The following is a 19,428-nucleotide window of genomic DNA, read 5'->3' on the forward strand; positions in this document are numbered from 1 at the left end:
GCAGTTGCAAGACACGTAGAAACTCCATGGAAAACTGTCCCACAACAAAGGCTGGGGAATGCAGGAATTGCAAATACAGTGCTAAATGTGAGCAGAGAGGTTTGTGGGCACCATCAGACTGAGAAGACACTTGCCCTAAAGTCTGAAAGGAGAATTTATGAATAGGTCAAGGATTGGAAAAGCAAAATTCTAGAAAGAGACATGTGCACAGCCATACATACTTCAAGTGACAAGAATCATTTGGAAACCACAGGTAGTTAAAGCTGGGAAAACCTGTAGGGAAAGTTGAGAGATTAGTCTAAAGATGTTGGGTGGAGTCAAATTCTGAAGGTCCTCAAAGCAGCAAGTGAAGAGGAATCTAGGATGTCTGGGAGCAACACTTCTGACCTGAGCAACTGGGAGGACAAAGGTTCCACTCAGTGTTGCAAGGGCTACAGGAAGAGGGACAGGTGTGAGGATGGAGGATGAGAAAGTCAGAGGAAAGAAGATGATTCCATTTCAGATAAGAATGAGCCAGGGGCCACATCTATTTTTTTTTAATTTTTTTTATTTATGATAGGCACACAGTGAGAGAGAGAGGCAGAGACACAGGCAGAGGGAGAAGCAGGCTCCATGTACCAGGAGCCCGATGTGGGACTTGATCCAGGGTCTCCAGGATCGCGCCCTGGGCCAAAGGCAGGCGCTAAACCGCTGTGCCACCCAGGGATCCCCCAGGGGCCACATCTAAATGGAGTTGTCCAATTGACAATTATGAAGCCTAGGAGAAAGGAGACACTGGCATGAAAATTTCAGTTTTAATTATTGACTATCCATGGGTGTGATTAAAGTCAGTAAGAGATGGGCTAGGAATAGAGACAGTAGAAACCTTAGGATTCCAGGGTCAAGCGGACTGGCCAGGAGGCTAAAAAGAACATTCAGGAGAGAGTATTTTCCTGGAAGTGAAAAGGGGAGAGCAGTGAGTGGAATGTTTTAATATTTTAGAACAACATTTTATTATCTGAAAGTTTCTGTGAGTTAAAAATTGGCTTAGCTGGGTGATTCTAGCTCAGGGCCTCCCACTGAGATTGCATCAGTGTAATAGCTGGGGCTACAGTCATCTGAAAGTTTGACTGTGCTGTAGATTCTGCCTCCAAAATCACTCCCCCTGTGGCTCTTGGCAAGAGGACTCAGTTTGTCACTATGTTATCTCTCCATAGGGTTGCTTGAGGGTCCTCATGACATGGCAGCTGGCTTCCCCTAGAGCAGGTGATGCAAGAGAGAGACACAAAGCCACGATTTCTTTTTTTTTTTTTTTTTTTAATTTATTTATGATAGTCACACAGAGAGAGAGAGAGAGAGGCAGAGACACAGGCGGAGGAAGAAGCAGGTTCCATGCACCGGGAGCCTGATGTGGGATTCGATCCCAGGTCTCCAGGATCGCGCCCTGGGCCAAAGGCAGGCGCCAAACCGCTGCGCCACCCAGGGATCCCAAAGCCACGATTTCTTATATGATCCAAGCCTTGGAAATCACACTGTCATTTCTGCTTTATTCTGTTAGAAGTAAGTTATTAAGACCAGTCCGTGCTCAAGGGGAAAGAAATTAAGTTCCCTGTTTTGAAAGGAGTGTCAAAGGATTTGTGGATATAACTTAAATTACCACAATCTGATCATATTATTTACATTTCTCTTACATGGAAAATATATTAACTTCTCCCCACGCCCTCCCCTAAACCTCCAGCTTTTATAGCATCAGCAAGAGGCTTCTCAGGTATATTTCCTTAAGTACAGCAACTCCAGTACAGGTCCTCTTGATCTGAAGACCTATGAACTAAAGAGACAAGCTGTCTGCCCCTCAACACGTACATACATCCAACACACATGGGGTAGGACAGGCACAGGATAACTGCCTGGTCAAAAAAGGGGGAAAAACTCCTCACCCGATAGGAATAGGCACATTTTGAGAAGGGTTTGAGTAGGGCCCTCTAAGGTATGAGGCCCAGGGTGGGAGGACCCTCTTGCCCAGGTCTAAGGAGAGTTCTGGGGCTAAGAACTGGGAATCTTCATGTGATTCAAACAAACACATATAGAGATGAGAGAGAGATTAAACTATAGGCTGTGGTTATGGTTAGTATGTGGGACACTGAGATGTAAGGTTTAGCAGTTGAGCATTCTGGGTGGTGACCAGCCATGGAAGGGTGGAGAGGAAGTCAAGTTCATTGGAGTTGAGAAGGTCAAAGATGATAAGTGAGGCTAGGAGGTTGGAGCTAACTGCCCTGCACGCACACATTCAATTCTCAATGGTGGGATAGGCACAAGCTGCTGGCAGGGATACTGAAGTCACCAGGATGTTGTTCGGATAAGAGGTGGAAAGGAAAACTGGGAGTCAGGGCTAAAGTCCTCAGGGAACACAGGGGAGTAACCAGGAAGCTGGTCATAAAGGATAACAAGTAGAGGATGATAGAACTGATGACGGAAGTGATTTCATAGGAGGGTGATTTTATAGGAGGGTAGAGCAGTTAAAAAAGTAGCCACGCTTCCCACCCCCAGGTCCAGCCCTTGAGTGCAAGAAGGCGGGGGGTGGGGGGGGGGGGTGGCGGACACGACACACCCCTGCTATGGCTCAGCAGTTGGGTGCCTGCCTACCTTTGGCTCAGGTCGTGATCCCAGAATGTGGGATCGAGTCCCACATCGGGCTCCCCATGAGGAGCCTGCTTCTCCCTCTGCCTGTGTCTCTGCCTCTCTGTGTCTCTCATGAATAAATAAATCTTTAAAAAAAAAAAAATGAAGGCATGGGCAGAATGACCAGGCCTCCCTCTGGGAAGAGGGAACACCTATGGGTAAAGGTCCTTTTTTGCTAAGGTGAGAAGCGTGAAAGAGCATTCAGCCATGAAGCTGAAGACTTAGGGTAGTTTATTTACAGGAAGAACAAGGTTCCAGAGGGCATCAAGGGAGAAGGTGGCAGGGAGAGCAGCAGTGAGAGGACAATATAGATAGAAGGAAGCACAGGTAGGACTGGGGTGAAAACTAAGGAGGGTGAAAGTGAATAGAGAGACTTAAAATATTTGGGGGAATTAAGACCCGTGGCTGGAGGTGAGGGCCATCCTAGGATTAACTGGGCTCAAAAGTCAAGCCGGTATGTGAAAAATGCCTGAAATTGTCCATAAAGGACAGTGTGCCTGGTTTTGTGCACAAGACTTTGGGCTATCATTCTCAGGTACACCGAAGCATGAAAACCATTGATCTAGGCTGCCTATCAAAGCCCAGCAGTGACTCCTAAGGGGGAAGGAGAAGCATTTGACAGCTCTCCAGAGCTCATGCAGCATGGACTCTATTTTGATTTAGTATTGAATATAAAATGTGATGATTAAAAGAAGATGGTGGGATTACAGCTTAATAGAATACAGAGTAAGTGCAAGTTTCATGCAGTTCCTCCCAGTTGCTATTCTGGTGGAATGATTCTGGGTTGATGCAGAGACTGACATAAAAGGACTTTGCTATTTATCATGCAGTCAGCAACCTGAGCTCTTGCTCAGAGCTCCAATTAGAACACTGGCGAAACATGTTTTGGTTCCTTGGAAAAACTCACACCTTCCTTATGGACAAGCTTAGCCCAAAGTGATAGCGGAAATGAAAACAGAGAAATTTCAGTGCCCCGCCCCCCTTTCCCCATAGCATAAGGTCCCTGGCATAAGGAATAGGGACGACAGTTCTACTCTGCCTTCCATCACAGTCATGTTTCTTACCTGCCACCTGTGCTAACTCAGGTCACAGGTGATTCCCAAATCAGTGTTTTCAGCCTCACTTCCCTTGCCTATGCTGCTCATCCCACCTAGAATGCTTCCCCAGCCCCACCGTTTTGAGTTAAACCCTCTGATTCCTTTTATTTTTTTTTTAAATTTTTATTTATTTATCATAGTCACACAGAGAGAGAGAGAGGCAGAGAGAGACACAGGCAGAGGGAGAAGCAGGCTCCATGCACCGGGAGCCCGACATGGGATTCGATCCCGGATCTCCAGGATCGCGCCCTGGGCCAAAGGCAGGTGCTAAACCGCTACGCCACCCAGGGATCCCCCTCTCATTCCTTTTAAAGCCCAACTCCAATGTACTCCCACCACAGTGTTTTTCTGATTTATCAGCTTTTACTTTCTCTGAACTTCTATGGCACTTATTGCCTTATGGCATTTATTACAGGGTTTCCTAATATTTTATTATGAAAATTTCCAAACATACAGAAAAGTTGAAAGAATTGCATAATGGATGCCATACATCTACTATCTAGATTCTACAGTTTACATTTTGTTATGTTTGTTTTCCTCTCATATCTATCCATCAATCCATTCATCAATCCATCTTACCATTTTGATGCATTTCAAAGTCGGATGCAGACATCAGTACACTTAACCTATAAATACTTCAGTATGCATATCATTAACTAGAGTTTAATACTTATGTTTTTTAAAAAAGATTTTATTTATTTATTCATGAGAGACACAGAAGGAGACAGAGAGAGGCAGAGACACAGGCAGAGGGAGAAGCAGGCTCCATGCAGGAAGCCTGATGTGGTACTCGATCCCGGGACTCCAGGATCACACCTTGAGCTGAAGGCAAGCCGCTCAGTCACTGAGCTACCCAGGCATCCCAATATTTATGGGTTTTTTTTTTAAGATCTATTTATTTGAGAGAGAGAGAGAATGAGTGGAGGAGTGGCAGACGGAGAGGGAAAGAGAAAATTTCAAGTGGAATCCCTACTGAGTGTGGAGCCCGACTCAGGGCTCAGTCTCATGGTCCTGAGATCATGACCTGAGCTAAAGCCAAGAGTCAGATGTTTAACCAATGAAGCCACCCAGGTACCCCTATCTATGGGGTTCTTTTAAAGTAAAATTTACTTATATATCATGGGTGGTATTTTTTTTTAAGATTTTATCTGTTTATTTGACAGAGACAAAGAGCACAAGAGCACAAGCAGGAAGAGTGGCAGGCAGAGAAAGAGAGAGAAGCAAGGAGCCCAGTGTTGGGCTCAATCCCAGGACGCTGAGATCATGACCTGAGCCGAAGGCAGGTGCTGAGCTTACTGAGCCACCCAGGGGCTGGCCCTACATCTCATGTTTTTTTTTGTTGTTGTTGTTTTTTTAATACTCTGCCTTCTGCCTTCTCTGTGAACCTCTTTAATGGTGAGAACCATTTCTGACTCAACTCTATCCGTACCCACCCAATATCTAAGAATGATGACACTAATAATGATAAACACAATCAAAATAATCATGGTTAACATGTATCAGTCACTTTCTTTGTGCCAGGCACTGTTCTAAACCCTTCATAGGCTTTTTAAAATTCTTATAACAACCCCACAAAACACATAGTATAATGAGATCTGCTATAGATAAAAAACATGAACCTATAGAGGTTAGGTAACTGGCCCAGGATGCAAAGCTAGTTCTTTCGGTGGGTAGAGACAAAATTTAAAGCCAGCTCTGTCTGAGCCCAGGACATACATTCTTAACCACAATTCACATTGCCTCCTCACTGTCAAAGCCTTCCCCATTGGGGGAGATTAATTATATTTATGAAACATTCAAAGGCTCCACTGCTTTGGACCACCCTTGTCATGGTGCATTAACAGAGATAGTTGGCTTTAAAAGTTTCCCCTAGTAAATTTATAGTAGAGGCATGAACCTCCCCAATGAAGGGAGAGGAAAGCTAGCTTCTCCATAGACCAGTCACTGGGTCACTGCTGAGAATGTCTCATGACTCAGATCCCACGGCTGCCTGCATCTACTGTGTGGCTGCCCTGTATCTCTTGGCCTGGTGTGGGAGGCAGTGGAAGGAGGGTGAGGGAGAGTTCTGAGGAAAGTCACAAGGACAGCTTGGCTGCCAGCCGCCTGGACCCTCAGTACAGAGGGAAGCTGATGAGGAAGCCAGGGGCACAATAGGCCATTATCTCTGGCTGTAGGAGGTTGGTCAGTTTGCTACTGGGTGACCCCACCATCCCTCCCACCAGTTTGAGTTCTCCTAGACCTTTGGTTGGAAATAAAGCAATTATATTTCAAGTGATTCATGGGCTATGTCTAGAGACTGGGGGAAATCCTGAAGCTCATTATGGCTGTAAGTAACCAGGGCTTAATTTTAAGGACCACACTCTTGCTCCAATCCCCACTACACACCCACTGCCAGGTAACACAACCAAGTGCATGACTCCCCTCTTCTGAACCCTTCCATAAAGCTATCAATGCCACCAGGTTAAATAGTCTAAAGCCCTCCACAATATGGCCTAACCTAACTTTCTAAGCAAGCACAGTCTTAGAGTTTTTTTTAGCCACTATATACACAGTGTATTAATAGAATTTACACATGTAGAAAAAGCTCTGTGATCAAGCAGATTTGGGAACTGTCGGATGAGTTAACCCATTTTTAAAGTGGAACTTCTCAGAGCCTTGAGTTAATATGCATGATGAGTCTCTGAAAGGAGAATGCAATATGTTCCCAGTTTAGTTTTTTCAAGAAGGATCTCAAGAGCCTGGTGTTTCATAGAAAATGTGCTGTCTCAAATGTCACTCTTAACAGAGCTATCCCCAAATTTAACCAATTCTTCTAAGCTTCTCATGGCAGCCATGAAAATGCACTGTTCAGATCAGCTGCGTGCAGAGCACAGCAGACCACTGCTCCAGCTGCTGCCTTTCTGGATCCAGTGAAACCTTGGAGGTTATTCCTAGCTTTTTTTTTTTTTTTAAGATTTTATTTATTTATTCATGAGACACACACAGAGAGAGAGAGGCAGAGACACAGGCAGAGGGAGAGGGAGAAGCAGGCTCCATGCAGAGAGCCTGATGTGGGACTCGATCCCGGGTCTCCAGGATCAGGCCCTGGGCTGGGCTGAAGGTGGCGCTAAACCGCTGAGCCACCCGGGCTGCTCTTATTCCTAGCTTGTAACCAAGCATAATGATGAACAGGGATCCTCATGCACGTCCATCCCTGTCCAACATTGAGTCTCCTCTAATAGGTGACTTTGGCTTAAAGATGGTTTTTTTTTGGCCTGACTGAAATGTTCTTAGAACTGTGTTGCTATCTTACCCAATCTTCTTTCCTGTGTAGAAATCTGAAGCTTCTCCTCCTTTGTCTGTCACAGGCATATCCCTCAGTAAATCTCTTGCACATTTAATTCTACCTCAGCATCTGCTGCTCAGAAGATGTAAACAAGCATACCTATCTCAAGTGTATTTCCAAAGCCTTCCCAGATTCAGCTCCTCCTTGGAACCTCATATCACTTTTATGGCGCCTGCCTTTATGGTCTGCACTGAGGCCTCCTAATACAGTAGGGCAGCTCCTGGAAGACACTCTTGGAGATTGACCCAGGTTTGAATCCCAACTCTGCACTTACTAGCAGTATAACCTTGAGGAAATGCTTCAAAAGCCGCATATGGGGGGTGATACCACTATTTTACAAGGTCTGATTAAGTGAAACATTATATTTAAAGCACTAAACATATATCAGGTGCTCAAAAACAGAACAATGACCATTCACACTCAATTGTGTTTTTTCTACTTTCCTTTATCAGATTATAAGGACCTGAGGGTGGACAGTGTGATTTTCATCTTTAACTCCTCTGAAGGGCCTGAGATATAGGTGTTATTCATAGTGGATCAACAAATTGCTATTAAGTGAAGTGAAAATGCGGAAGGAGAGGAGTATCTCAGAGAAGAGGGGTAGAAGGGCCAATCAGGAGAGTCAGTTAATAGTACAGGAACGTAAATACTCAAAATATATAATACGTGTGTAAAATAGAAAATGTTTATACATATGCTTATATGTTATGTTTATATATGCATATATATACATCTATAAGTTATGTATGTTTTATATATATGTTCTAATATGTATTTATATTTAAATATATAAGTATAATATAAATATATAAGAACCATGATTTCAGAAATAACTGCTTAGAAGAGGGCCAGGAAGACTAAAGATGTGCTCCTTTGCAAAGGTTGCATTCTAAGCCCTGTAAACACAACCTGGAAGGGGAATTTCAGCAGTACAATCCTCATACCTAAACTTAGTGCAACTAGGAAAAAATGGCAGCAATTGCAAAGGAAGGAAATTGCAAAGATGGATGAGAAACAACGTGTCAATGAAGAGACACAGAATATACAGAACCAGGGGTTTCCATCCAAGTTTGGAGTACTGTCTTCTTGTTTAGTTCAGGATATCAAGCCACCTTGATTTTAGCCTAGCGTGGAAGGGGAAACCACAGCAGTGGCGGCGCCCAGAATAATCTACTCTGGGTCTTTGCAGGAGGAAGCTACTGGATTTTCTAGAGTGCATGTCTATCTGCCCAACTATGGCTCCATCCCTGGGAGCTCAGGAAAAGACATCACCTGTCTCAGGAGCCCAACATTGCTCTCTGATGGGACGGAAGGCCTTCATACTCATCTCAGCTTTTCCCAAAGCTCATTAATTCCTTGAAACCCCAACTCCAGGAAATTTTTAGTAAAGTACAAAGATCATAGCTGAAAAAAAAAGCCTAGGGCCCTGTTAGTAAAGCACAGCCTAGCATTGATGGCCTCTTTCCTTTCCCAATAGATGTGTGTTCATGTGTAGATTCCCTCCCCAGGTAACATACCCTTCTGTTCTAACAGGATGACATTCCATGACTGGCCTATATTTTCTTCATTTAAAATCCTTTATGCCACAGGAAAGCTCTATGAATATATGTGTATAGAAGTTGGGGTTTTTTTTTTTTTTTTGCTTGTTTGTTTGTTTTAAAGTATTTATTTATTCATGAGAGACACAGAGAGAGAGAGAGGCAGAGACATAGACAGAGGGAGAAGCAGGCCCCTCGCAGGAAGCCATATGTGGGACTTGATCCCCAGACCCGGGATCATGACCTGAGCCAAAGGCAGAAGCTCAACCACTTGAGCCACCCAGGTACCCTGTTGGGTTTGTTTTTGTTTTTTGTTTTTTTGTTTTTTTGGGGTTTTTTTGAGGAGGAGGAGGAGGAGGGGGAAATTGGGAGGGGTTGCCTGTTAAAAGTCAAGGCTTCTGCTACAGCTCCCCTACAAGTAGAAAGTCACCAAGCTCACAAGGTTTACATCTAGAGGCCAAGATGTACCCAGGGACATCTCCTTCATCTTCTCCAAAACACCATCAATTTTCTGTGTTTCCAGCAATCTTCTGGGACAAGCTACAAAGACACACCATTTGAATGAATCATTCTGCTCTCAGTCTGTAATGCCAAGACTTCAAATATAGTTAATTCAGATTAACTAGGTCCCGCTGACAAGAGTTGGCTTGACTGAATCATAAAGCATATTAAAAGGAATTCAGTTGTATTGCCTTCAGGAATCTAGTGGAACTATGCTAATAAATTGCTTCTCAGTAAGGATCTTAAGGGAAATCTGTTTTAATGAACAGATGAGAATATTTTCTAATTCAGTCCATCAATTGTTTATGTGGAAAGGGCTACTTGTCAAGTGTTTGATGGTTACCTGAAATGTTTGCTCTTGTTAGCTCTTGTTTATGTCCCAGTATTTAAGTTGAACAAATCTGTTGATAAATGGTGTAACATAAAGGATCCAGTTTGTTATTCCTTCAAAATTATTATTTTTAAAAATTTTTTTTTAATTTTTATTTATTTATGATAGCCACAGAGACAGAGGCAGAGACACAGGCAGAGGGAGAAGCAGGCTCCATGCACCGGGAGCCCGATGTGGGATTCGATCCCGGGTCTCCAGGATCACGCCCTGGGCCAAAGTCAGGCGCCAAACCGCTGTGCCACCCAGAGATCCCTATTCCTTAAAAATTAATAAAGTCCTAATTAATGTCACAATGGCTCTGTTAGCATGAAATCAAGCTACTGGATTCATCACTCAGAAGGAACACTCTGTTTTTGCATGGGCTATTCTTCTAGCCCTGGGGACATCCCTATCTTTTTAGATTTTTGTCACACATGTTCCTTCCCACTCACACTTCCTTTTTTTTTTTTTTTTTTAGGATTTTATTTATTTATTCATGAGAGAGAGAGGCAGAGACATAGGCAGAGGGAGAAGCAGGCTCCCCGCAGGGATCCTGATATGGGACTCGGTCCCAGGACCCCGAGATCACGCCCTGAGCAGAAGGCAGAGGTTCAACTGCTGAGCCACCCAGGCGCCCCCTCACACTTCCTTCTATAAATGTTTACTAAGCAACTAGTGTGTGTCAGACACTGCATTAAAACGAAAGTTTTAATGAGTCAGAGACTCGTTTTTAATGATGAGTCTCTGACTCATTAACAACGAACTATCTCACGGTCTAGAAAGGGAGACAACCATGAACAAGGACTGTAACGTGCTGTAGGCACAAGGATCGCTATATGAACAGAGAACCGTGGATTATGAAGGAGTCAGTTCACCCTGAGAGCATCAGGAAGGCCCCAGAGTTAAACAGATTCTTAAAAATGGAGGACATGTTTATGTGGCCAGCTAGGAGGGAATGGGCAGCACATAAGGAAAGATGCCTAGGCATGATAGAGCATGGTGTGTTCAACAAACTGCAAATAATATGGCAGGAATGGTACAACAGATGGGATGTCAGGGGAGGAAATAGTCAGAAGAGGGGTTACTTAATTAACAAGGGCAGGCTGGAGAGGTCAGTGGAGGCCAGATCAAGGGGAGCAAGGGCTGGCTGTTCTCCATGTTGGACCCACATCACATCAGGAGTATATTTAGAATGATGGCGACAAACTAGGAGGCAACAATGAAGCGAGAGGGCAAATCTGGTCCCTATACTCCATCTTGGCCATGCACAGGTAAAAGTCTAAATTTGTGATTTCTTAACAGAAAAATTTTGAAAGCATATGTGTTGGTCCATCTAATTCCAGGCAAAGCCAAATGAGAATGCATCGGTGAGTCACCAATGAGATTGCATTTAAGATATATAGCCTCAGAGCCAAGACCAGCCTTGTGAAAACAGACTTCAGGACAATATGGAACTGGATTTTGGCCAAGAAGGCTGGAAAAACACACTCTGACCTCCTAAAGAAAGCCAGGCCTTTCAAACTATAGAAGACCAGTGGGAAGGGGTGTTAGAAATAAAATGCACGGCGTATCAGTTATCTATTGCAACCTAACAAATGCACTAAAGCTTAGTGTTTTAAGATAATTTATGTCTATGAATCTGCACATTGATTGGACAGTTCTCCTGATCTCTATTGGGCTTACTCATGCAGCTGTCTCAGCTGGTAGGTCAGCTAGAGGCTGGGCTCACCCGGGATCGTTTGGTAAGCTGGGCCTCTCTCTATCTTACATGATCTTTCATTTTAGGTTCCTTTATGGCACAGCCATTTCAGGCCAGCATCCCAAGAGGGTGAAAGTGGTAGCCTTATGAGTCACATATCAGCACGTCCACCACATTTTATTAGTCACAAAGACAGTTACTGTAAAGGGGTGGGGAAATAGACTTTGTCTCTTGAGACAGGGAACGGTAAAGTCATACTACAGAGTGTGAGTCTACCACAGAGGGCTCGATCCCTATTGCAAAAACACCAGTATTGTGTGTGTGGAGGGGGAGTCCCAAAGTACGGAAAAGCATAGAGACTGGGAAGCTGAGTGGCTAAAATTCAACCAAAGCCCTCAATGAGTACAATTTAGAGGGCCACCTAGCAGAAAAGGCTTATCAGGGCAAACATAAAGGCTAGCAAGAGAGTCCTATATCAAAAGAGGGTATACTGCTCATCCTCACACACTGACCATCTGACAGGACTTTTAGGGAGGTTTGGTTCAGATATGGTAATTCACCTATTATACTCCAATAATATCTTTTTTATTTATCTGGGACTATTACCTCACTGTCTTCTTCAAGCACCTTGTGAAGTGAGAACATAACTCTTGGGGATCCCTGGGTGGCTCAGCGGTTTAGCGCCTGCCTTTGGCCCGGGGCATGATCCTGGAGTCCCGGGATCCAGTCCCAAGTTGGGCTCCCAGCAAGGAGCCTGCTTCTCCCTCCTCCTGTGTCTCTGCCTCTCTCTCTCTCTCTCTCTCTCTATCATAAATACATAAATAAATAAATCTTTAAAAAAAAAAAGAACAGAACTCTTCCTTTAGAGATAAGACTGGAAGTCTCCTCCAGTCTTCTAGAAGGTGGGCAGAAGGGTCAGGCTTCTCATAATTCCCTCTCAGTTTCTGTCCTTGTCCCTGATGCCCACTGAGAACTCCCTCCCCGGCTCCCTCCTGTGTGGGTGGTTAAGTCATTCCCTGGGGGTGTGATAGCCTCAGTTCTTAATTCACCAGCATCGGAGGCTCTATATAAAGAGGACCTACGTCCTGTATGCCAGTTTGTGGGCAGAGGAATTGCCCAGATAAGGACAGCATAATGGGGCTTTGGGAAGGTGACATTCAAAATCAGCCCTTGGAAAAAAAAAAAAAAAGAAAAAAAAAATCAGCCCTTGGGACGCCTGGATGGCTCAGTGGTTGAGCGGCTGCCTTCAGCTCAGGGCGTGATCCCAGAATCTGGGATTGAGTCCCTGTGAGGAGTCTGCTTCTCTCTCTGCCTGTCTCTCTCTCTCTCTCTCTCTCTCTCTCTGTGTCTCATGAATAAATAAAATCTTAAAAAGCAAAAACAAAAAAACAAAAAACAAAATCAGCCCTCTTCTCCACTACTGGGTATTTATGCAAAGAAAACAAAAATACTAATTCAAAAAGACATATACATTTCTATGTTTACTGCAGCATTATTTACAATAGCCAAGCTATAGAAGCAATTCAAATGTCCATCAATAGAGGAACAAAGATGTGGTGTGTGTATGTAATGGAATATCAATCAGCCATAAAAAAGGATGCAATCTTACCATTTGTGACAACATAGCTGATCCTACAGAGTATTATCTAAGTGAAGACAAAGAAAAACAAATATGATTTCAGTTATGTGTGCAATCTAAAAAAAAAATAAACCAAAAGAATAAAAAAAAAACAGAAACAGGGATCCCTGGGTGGTGCAGCGGTTTGGCGCCTGCCTTTGGCCCAGGGCGCAATCCTGGAGACCCGGGATCGAATCCCACGTCGGGCTCTCGGTGCATGGAGCCTGCTTCTCCCTCCGCCTGTGTCTCTGCCTCTCTCTCTCTCTGACTATCATTAAAAAAAAAAAAAAAAAAAAGAAACAGACCCATAAATACAAAAAACAAAGTGAGGGGAGCACCTGGGTGGCTCAGCCAGTTAAGCGTCTGCCTTCAGCTCAGGTAGTTATCTCCGGGTCCTGGGATTGGCCTGCTTCTCCCCTGCTTCTCATTCTGTCCCTCTGTCCCTTCCCCTGCTCATGCTCTCTCTGTGAAATAAAGTTTTCTTTTTTGAAAAAAAAAGAAAGTAAACTAATGAAATAGTTTTTCATTTCAAAAAAGAAAATAAACTAATGGCTGGTTACCAGAGGGTAATGGGTGGAGGGATGGGAGAAATGGGTGAGGAGAGTGGGAGGTAGAGGCTTCCAGTTTTGAAATGAGTAAGTCACAGAGATGAAAGGCATCTTTCAGAGTAGGGAATATAGTCAGTGACATTGTAATAGAGATGTGTGGTGAGTACAGCATAACATGGAGAGTTGTGGAATCACTATGTTGTACACCTGAAAATTATGTAACATTATGAAATTTGTGTCAACTCTATTTCAACAAAACAAACAACACCCCCCTCCCAAAATAACAGCCGTCCTCAATCTGCAGGCTCAGCACAATGAGTTCCACTATTAAATAGTTTTGGTAAGGTAATAGTCAGAAGGTGGATATCACTTTTCAGCTTCAAAATACTTTCACACCATGAACTCAACAGATCCTTATAATGTGATGAAGATGATGCTATCTTCTACTTATGATGTTCCAGGTACTATTTTATATCCTTTGCAGGTACTAACTCATTAATCCTCATAATAACTCTATAAATTTAAGTACTATTAGCAACTCAAAACTGAGAGACAAAGAGGCTATGTAACTTGCCAAGTTTATGGAGCTAGTAAGGAGAGGAGTCAGGATTTAAGTCTAGGCACCTGGCTTCAGAGTCCATGCCCTTAAACCATTATACTATATCTCTTTCCAGCTATTACCATCCCATCACATCAAATAGGGAAAGTGAGGCAGCAATTTGGTGACTTGCCCAAGCTCAGGCACAGTACCACTACATCACGTGTAGGAGGCAGAGGCCAGGTTTTCCCCCCGTAAGCCAAGCCCTATTACAGTGTGACAGCTGAACTTATCAACTATTTCTATTTTAAATGGTTTTCCTAACAGGCAGGATTATATGGAGAGGTGGAGCCCAGAGTGTGAGGCCAAAGGCAGTACCAACTCTGAGTATCCCAACACATGCTAACCTACAGCTAGGGAAATGAAAACACAATGCATTTTAGACATGCCATTTTCCTTGAGAAAACAATGGCTACCTTTAAGTTTTGAAGCAAAGGGAGGATGAAGCTATGAAGGGGAGCTGCTTAGTAAAAGGACCCTAGAAGCTAATCCCCGGGAAAAGAAGCTTGACAAAAGGGAGGGCCGAGGAAGGTCATGTACCTAGTGCCAATGTATGAAAGCACCAGGCAGTGTGCAGGGAGAGAGAACACAAATGAATTTACGTTGCTCCCAAATGCCATTTATCCCCACTCAACTAGTAACCAAGAAAGGGCAAACTTCCTCTAGCCTGCTGCCTAGATTAGAAGCCCAATCTGTTGCTTTCCTTTTGGAGCCCTCCATGAGAATGCCACCACCAATTCTCATGACCTATCAAATGGGCTGAGGTCTCCCTTTACCTCTGCCAAGCCTTGGTCCACCCTAAGGCTTAATCCAAGAGTCCCCTTGGGTGCTACAATTCAGGTACCTGACCCACACAGGAATTCCTGGGTCAGAGCAGCAGGACTGTGTGAAAGGCTAGACTCTTCCCACTCGGAGCTGGAGCCTAACCTCCCCACTTTAGGAAGGTGGGGTTCTACTCTCTAGCTCTGGCCTACGAGAACTATTTCAAGGCTAGGTCTCTCTCATCTCAGGGCCCTTGTCATCATTTCAGATGTCTTTTCCCTAAGTGTCCTCAGTGGTCACTTAGAATTCAGAATACTGTCAATTGCTTTGTGACTTAGTGTGTTAACTGCTCCTGAATATGACGGAATGGGGTCAGCAGAGAAACCGGTTCTGGCCACCAGAGAAACAAGAATTCAAGACGGAATGGGGGAAGGATAAAACAGTCGCTATTCACTGATGGACAAGATTGTTTATGACTATGTGCAAAACCCTAAGAAGCCTACAAAAGAACTTCTAGAACTAATACGGTACATGAGTTTGGCAGTGTCACGGGATAAAAGGCCAATGTCCAACAGTCAATTGTATTTCTTTTTTTTAAAATAATTTTTTTAAATTTTTATTTATTTATTTATGATAGTCGCACAGAGAGAGAGAAAGAGGCAGAAACACAGGCAGAAGGAGAAGCAGGCTCCATGCACTGGGAGCCTGATGTGGGATTCGATCCCGGGTCTCCAGGATCGCGCCCTGGGCCAAAGGCAGGCGCTAAACCGCTGCACCACCCAGGGAATCCCTTAAATAATTTTTTAAAAGATTTTATTTATTTATTCATGAGAGACACACACAGGGAGAGACATAGGCAGAGAGAGAAGCTGGCTCCCTGCAGGGAGCCCGATGTGGGACTCAATCCCTGGACCTGGGATCATGCCCCGAGCTGAAGGGCGACACTCAACCACTGAGCCACCCAGGTGTCCCAGTCAATTGTATTTCTGTACACTTGTAATGTACGACTGGAAGCCAAAATTAAAAGATGGAATGAGGGAATAAAAAAGCTAAGTGTGATGCTTATGGTAGCTATTTGTAGAGCTTCAGTGGACACAATACTTTTACAACTGCCCAAGAGGAGGGAGGAAGAATGTAGGAACACCTGCATTCTCGCTCCACCCCATTCTGAAATGCCCTTAGGGGAGGGTGCCTCAGACTGCTGAGAGGCTCTTCAGGGGATTCTTATCACCTCCAGAAAGAGAAACAATCTGCCTGGAAGCATCAGCATCTAACATCTGCATCTGCATCTAACCTGGGAACCTGCTAGAAATGGGGGAAGGTGGGAGGGAAAGCAGGTGATTCTGATGCACACACTATGTTCAAAACAGCAACGTCCCTACTTCATTCTGTGCCTGAGACCAAAGGCATCCAGGCTGCTGAGGTTTATAGCACCCCCTGCTGGTGCCCATCGGCAAAGGCCGATCTCTGAACCAAAAACAGGCTCTCATAACAACTAATTTGCCAACCTGAGTTTTTTATTCAAATGAAGAAATGTTAAGAAAAATCATGTTTCGGGGTAGCCCTGGTGGCACAGTGGTTTAGCGCCGCCTGCAGCCCGGGGTGTGATCCTGGAGACCCGGGATCGAGTCCCACATCGGGCTTCCTGCATGGAGCCTGCTTCTGCCTCTGCCTGTGTCTCTGCCTCTCTCTCGCTCTCTCTGAATAAATAAATCTTAAATGTGTGGGAAATATCAGAAAGGGAGACAGAACATAAAGACTCCTAACTCTGGGAAATGAACTAGGAGTGGTGGAAGGGGAGGAGGGGGCGGGTGAGGATGAATGGGTGACGGGCACTGAGGGGGGCACTTGACGGGATGAGCACTGGGTGTTATTCTGTATGTTGGTAAATTGAACACCAATAAAAAATTAATTTATAAAAAAAATAAAAAAATAAATCTTAAAAAAAATCCTGTTTCCTATTACGTCCACTGATGTCTCATTCTACCACAGAATTTCTGAGATCCTGGTGCATTTTCTTTTGGTTCTGCTTATGGCTTTTATCCTTCCTTCTTCCAGATTTCTAATAAAGGACCCAGAAGAGTTTGACAAAATTTTCAGAGACAACGGTCTCCAGGCCAGGCAAGTAGGAGGTGGGTGGATCAGGCCTTCTCTGCCTCAGCCTAAGGGCAGTGTCACTCTGGCCACAAGGGAGATGAGTCACTCTCCTAACAAACCCAGAATCTTTCAATGGCTTCCTGTAACTTGAAGCAAAATCTATCTAGTCTTCACCAGGACCTTTGAAGCTTGCATGGTTGGAGCTCTGGCTACTTCTAAGTTTACTTCTAATTATTTCCCTTGCTCACTCTTAAGCTAAATTGGCCTCTTGTTTGGAGAACATGCCAAGTCTATTTTAGAGGTCAGTGCACTTCCTTTTCCCTCAACCTCTAAATATCCACATGGTTCCTCCATTTCATTCAGGCCTCTGCTCAAATGTCACCTCTGCAGAAGGCCTCTCAGTGCTATGAGATAACAAGTGCTCTCTATCACTCTATCCTTTTATCTGTTTTCTACTGGGGATGTGTGTGTATCCATTTTTGGCTCCCAAGAGTCAATTCCCACTGAGCAAAGATCACAGGGGGGCTGTGGGGGGGGCACACATTAATCAAAGTGTTTTAAACTTCATGTAGCAATTAAGACTAAACACTATTGAAAAGAACAGGAAAACTCAATAAGAGAGTATTGGGAGGATTTTGGCTTGAGTTAAGAGATGTAAAGCCTTCAAGGAAACAAGGAGGTGGGGTGCTATTCCGGATTGAGTGTTTTTAGAAAGTTGGGGCAATTCGGTATCTTACTCATATTGATAGGGGGTGGGTATCTGGTTATTTTTGTGTTGCGTGTCTGTCCAGGCCTGTTTGAGTGAAGATGGTCCATCACAGTACAGTCATGCAGAACCCTCATCTGATGTGATATTCTATAACATTGTTTATCTTCAATAAGGGAACACCACTGCCAGTTACTAGGTGACAACTGTCAGGGATGCTTCTTTCTTTCTCATATTAGTTTATTGTCCAGAAAGTAGGCTTCCTGAGGGCAAGGACTTTGTTTCATTTACCACTGACATATCAGGGCTTAAACAGTACCTGGCATACAGTAGATGCTCAATAAATGCTTGGGAAATATTCATTCAAAACATCTTTCATACTTCAGGTCCTACACATCTACAATGGAGCCCTATATCTAGGACAGGGTAAATTCAGATCCTTGGTGTGTCTCATAGGTCATGGCAGAGCAAATGGTAGCTGCTGGTGGGCAGGCAGGTATTAACATTTACCCTTTACAGAACTTTTTTTTTTTTTTTTTAAGATTTTATTTATTCATGAAAGAGAGAGAGAGAGAGAGATAGGCAAAGGGAGAAGCAGGTTTCCTTGTGAGGAGCCCGATGCAGGACTCAATCCCAGGACCCCAGCATCACGATCTGAGCCAAAGGCAGACGTTCAGCCACTGAGCTTCCCAGGTGCCCCCTCCTTTATACAACTTTAAAAATGGAAAGCAACTAAGTCCTCCAGACTCTCCCTTAGACTAGACAGGACTTAGCTTCCCTTTGGGTGCTTAGGAAGACAACTACCAAAAAACCCCCACTACTCTGCAATGGCAAGAGATGGACAGGGTAAAGACTATGCTATAAATAAAATGGGAGACAGACTTCTCAATCTGTTAAATCGTCTTCCTTTTCCCATTCAATATTTTATAGTCATATGGGCTTTTAACAAAATATATGACACAGTCTGCAATGCAATTAGTCCTCCTGAAAGATGCACATCCCAATACAGCTGTCACCTTCCCTTACTATATTACTATTTAAAAATACTTCTGCAGCTTACTTATGTAGAAAGGGAATTAAGATATTATTTTTGAACCTATCACATTGGAAAAAATGATAAAGTTCAGTAGTAGATTATTTTGGCAATGGTGTGGATTAACTGGCAAACTCATAAATTGCTAGTGGAAGAATAAATTGGTAAAACTTCTATTAAGGTCAATCTGACAATATCTAACAAAAATTAAAATGCACAAATGCTTGGACCCAACAACTTCACTTTTAGCAATTTATTCTACCGATGAACTTGCACACTCACAAGTAATATTTATTGTAGCATTGTTTGAATAGTAAACAACGTAAATGTCTCTCTTTCAGGGAATGAGTAATAAATTATGACATCTATACAATGGAGTATCATGTTGCCATTAACAAGAATGAAGCAAGGGGATGCTCAGCAGTTTAGCGCCTGCCTGCGGCCCACGGCGTGACCCTGGAGACCCGGGATCGAGTCCCACGTCAGGCTCCCTGCATGGAGCCTGCTTCTCCCTCTGCCTATGTCTATGCCTTTCTCTCTCTCTCTCTCATGAATAAAATAAAATCTTAAAAAAACCAAAAAACTAAGAATGAAGCAAATTGCATTCTTTATGTACTTATATGGAAAGAATACTAATATGTCATGTGGGAAAGAGAAAAGAAGCTCTTGACATCAGTTAGAACTTGGATGTTGCCAAAAGCTGGCCTGGCACCCAGTTAGTCCTTATTATTTTCCTTTTGAACATAAAAAATTTCATATGATGAGACCTGTGACAGTGATAGATCAAGATAAAAACAAGGCTATCAATAATCATGTATGAACATAGAATAAAAACATGAACATTACTGGAACTATAAAAATGACCAAATATCCCTCTA

General features: G+C 43.6%; 1 long non-coding RNA gene across 1 annotated transcript; it reads left to right on the forward strand.

Moving 5' to 3' along the window:
- Window positions 1-2,940: 2,940 nt before the first annotated feature.
- LOC121486534 lies at window positions 2,941-19,065 on the forward strand. Its single transcript, XR_005986681.1, has 3 exons — window positions 2,941-2,985; window positions 16,773-16,846; window positions 18,892-19,065. It is a non-coding gene; the product is annotated as an uncharacterized LOC121486534 (long non-coding RNA).
- The last annotated feature ends 363 nt before the right edge of the window (window positions 19,066-19,428 follow it).

The sequence above is a fragment of the Vulpes lagopus genome, chromosome 3 (assembly GCF_018345385.1).
Source record: "Vulpes lagopus strain Blue_001 chromosome 3, ASM1834538v1, whole genome shotgun sequence".
Taxonomy (NCBI): domain Eukaryota; kingdom Metazoa; phylum Chordata; class Mammalia; order Carnivora; family Canidae; genus Vulpes; species Vulpes lagopus.